This window comes from Myotis brandtii, unplaced genomic scaffold, assembly GCF_000412655.1.
Source record: "Myotis brandtii unplaced genomic scaffold, ASM41265v1 scaffold356, whole genome shotgun sequence".
Taxonomy (NCBI): Eukaryota; Metazoa; Chordata; class Mammalia; order Chiroptera; family Vespertilionidae; genus Myotis; species Myotis brandtii.
Genome location: NW_005363687.1, coordinates 538,136 through 541,449, shown reverse-complemented (window position 1 = coordinate 541,449; position 3,314 = coordinate 538,136). Strand labels below are relative to the sequence as shown.

The following is a 3,314-nucleotide window of genomic DNA, read 5'->3' as shown; positions in this document are numbered from 1 at the left end:
CAGTGATGGTGAACCTATGACACGCGTGTCAGAGGTGACACGCGAACTCATTTTTTTTGGTTGATTTTTCTTTGTTAAATGGCATTTAAATATATAAAATAAATATCAAAAATATAAGTCTTTGTTTTACTATGGTTGCAAATATCAAAAAATTTCTATATGTGACACAGCACCAGAGTTAAGTTAGGGTTTTTCAAAATGCTGACACGCCGAGCTCAAAAGGTTCGCCATCACTGGCCTAGAATGTCCTTCCTCCCTCTCCCTTCCTGGCTCCGTCCCTCCGTTCATTCCAGGCTCTTCACAGTCCACCTCCTCAGGTGCCTCCTGTCCTCTCCCAGGTGGACAAGCCCCCACCTTCATCCTGACCACCTCCTGTGCCTGCTTTTCCTCCGGCCGGCAGCCAAGGCCACACGAGCTACCTGTCCAGTGTTTCTCCGGTTTAAGCTCTCTGAGGGCAGAGAGGTTTTCGGTCTTGTTCAGGGTTGTACCCCAAGAACTTGGCGAGGACTTGGCCCTTGTAGGTATAGAGCAGGCGTGAGCGCGTGAGTCGCCAGAGCCTCCAGAGGGAGCAGTCCTGCCCAAGGTCCTGCCTGCTCGCCTCCCAACGCTCTCCCGGGTCTCACTCAGTCCAAATGCACTCAAAGCAAGAGCGGGCCAAGCAAAGGCCAGGCTGGCCAGTTCCAAGGCCAGGCCCCCACGGGGACATTAGGGTCAGAGTAGGACAGGCCTGGAGGCTGTCATCCCAGCCCCCTCCAGTGGCCCCAGCAAGCATCCCAGCCCACCAAGCTGCACTACACGGCAGCGGGCCCACTGCCTGGCACCATGGGGGACGGTGAGGAAAGCCCACCCCTATCACCCCTCACTGGGCCCCGGTGAACTGCCTGCCCCCCGCCACTGGGCACAGTTCTCTTCTCACAAGGGCTGCGCTCCCAGACGAAGGGCTCGCGCTTCCTTCCTTCTTTAAAGGAAGGACTCAAGTTAACTTGCACCAGGAAAGACAGGAACCAGGGGTCACATGTCAGACCTTGGGTTTAATGATGCTGACCCGGCAGAAAGTCTGGGCCCAGCACTTGTTTTAGAGACGAGTTGACTGAGGAAGGATCAGACAGGGGAAGTGGCCTGTCTGGAAGCTCACAGGGCAGCCCTGTGACCAGCCAGGACCGCCAGCATCGCCCGGTTCGCCGTGAACTCTCGCACCAACCGTCGGTGGGGCTGGGCCATCCTCACCGGGAGACGGTTCAGCCGGCCGCCCGGCTTCGGAGTAGCCTTCCTAGTCTCTCTTCTAAACCCTGAGGCAGTTCCCTCCCAGAGACTGAGGCCCAGCTCCCCGAGCCCGAAGGGAGGCCGCGGGGACGTCACCGCAGTGGCACGGTGGCAAGGAGCACCAGCCTTCCCTGAGCGCCAGGCCCCGTGTTAATCACTGAACACCCCGAAGAGGCCCTTCCATACCCATCACACGGGCACTGTTACCCCCATTTTTCAAACAGGAAAACAGATATAGAACAACTTGGTTATTTGTCCAAAGTCACCTGGCTGGCTGGCTGGTGGCCATGAGGTAAGACCAAACCTGAGTCCTGACCTCCCTATCTCCCTGGCCAGGAGGAGGGGCCGGTCAAGGGGCCAGAGGTGAGGACGGTTCTCAGAAGGGGCTTCTGAGCTGTGCGACTCTAAAGCCAAGGCCCCCCACTGTCCGCCAGGTGGCGGGGATCGCTGAGTCCCAACCAGGGCAGGTGGCCTCCTGGGAGGGAGAGGGGGTGCCCCTGTAAAGATCCCGCATCAGCCTTCCCACCTCAGACAAAGGAGCCTGGGAAGGAAGGGGGAGGATGGTCCCACCCTGCCTGGTCATGGGGCTGCACAGAACCCCCTCGCCTGTGAGCGCGCTGGGGGGCTTTACCCCAGAGGCTCCCACCCCGGCCGGGCCTGCTGGACGGCAGGAGGTCCCGAAACCACGAAACCACGGGTGTCAAAACAGCCCCTCTCCACTGGCAGTTTAGTGGCCAGGCTCCTTGCGAAATGTCATTCCAGTGTGTGAACATACTTAGGCCACTCCTGTGGGCCCAGAGGGCTTTGCTCAACACGCTGGAGACAACCCACCAGCAGTAGCGCAACACCTCGGGCTGCCCCGCGGCCTCTGGCGGAAAGCTGACACTCACAAAGTCCTTCCCTTCCCCTGGGCCGCCTGGGGGAGCCTAGAGAAAACCAGAAGCACCCCCAAGAAAGAGAAGGCTGGACGAACAAGCATAGCACAGGGCAGGGGTCCTGGCTCCGCCCTCCGCCCTGCAGCTTCCTAGAGACAGGACCTGCGTGGGGACCTGCGCGAGTTGGGGGACCTCCCTAGGCCTGTTTCCCTCCCTGGGTCACAGGAGGGCAGTAGGACTGAGGGAAGTGTCATAGGTGATGTACTTAAGCCTGGGGCACAGCGCCATTCTGAGTGGCCCGGCCTCCTGGGGGGACAGAGCACAGGCATGGAGGGGCAGACTCCACCAGCATGGGCTGGACGGGAAACACTACTTGCCGCGCCCCCCACCCTCCCCCCTCCCCACCCCCCACCCCCGCCAGGAAAACTCCCCGCACTAGGCTTCGTCCTAAGATAAGGACCTTCCTTCCAGAGGCATCTGTTTCTTAGGTCTCTGGAGACAACAGCACATCAGAGTTGAGGGGAACAGCCTTCTGGGGGCTTTCCAAGGGGGACAGGAAAGACTGATGGGAAGGAAAGGGTGGGGGGAGAAGCTAGCACAGTCACCTCTGTCCCTAACTCACCGTGACCTTGAGCAGCCACCCCTGCCTTGGGCCTCAGTTTGCCAATCCGCAAAATCCAGCAGCGGTGGCCACCAGTGATCGCCAACTGGCCAGTGATCGCCAACAGCATACGCACCTCCTGCTGTCTAAACTCTGTCACCCCAAATCGGGCGGGTGGAGCCCATGGCTCTGGCAGCTACAGATGGGGAACCCTGACTCCAGGCCCAGGGAGTTGGGAGAACACCAGACATGCTTGTGGCCACTTGAAAAGCCAACAATTCAAATACTGGCCAGAAAGGACGCCAGAGAGGCGGGCCCACACCTAGCCTGGCCCAGAGACCCAGTGGGCTGGGGGGGACACCAGGGTGTCTGCGGGGTCAGAAGGCCTTGCCCTCAGGACTGTGGCCACTCTGAATCCTACACAGAGCAGGGAAAGTTCCTTTCAAAATGGTCCCACATTAAAATAGTCTAAACTGCCGAAACCGGTTTGGCTCAGTGGATAGAGCGTCGGCCTGCGGACTGAAAGGTCCCAGGTTCGATTCTGGTCAAGGGCATGTACCTGGGTTGCGGGCACA

The 3,314-nt window shown here is 59.3% G+C and overlaps 1 protein-coding gene and 1 long non-coding RNA gene across 3 annotated transcripts in view; one reads left to right on the top strand and one right to left on the bottom strand.

The window, feature by feature from the left end:
- Window positions 1–3,314, bottom strand: part of TSPAN14 (tetraspanin 14) — a 27,287-nt gene that overhangs the window by 14,318 nt on the left and 9,655 nt on the right. The gene's annotated exons all lie outside the window — the stretch shown is intronic.
- Window positions 1–3,314, top strand: part of LOC106727064 — a 21,741-nt gene that overhangs the window by 13,917 nt on the left and 4,510 nt on the right. The window contains exon 2 of the long non-coding RNA XR_001363213.1: window positions 665–677. This is a non-coding gene — a long non-coding RNA (uncharacterized LOC106727064). The remainder of the gene's footprint in view (window positions 1–664; window positions 678–3,314) is intronic.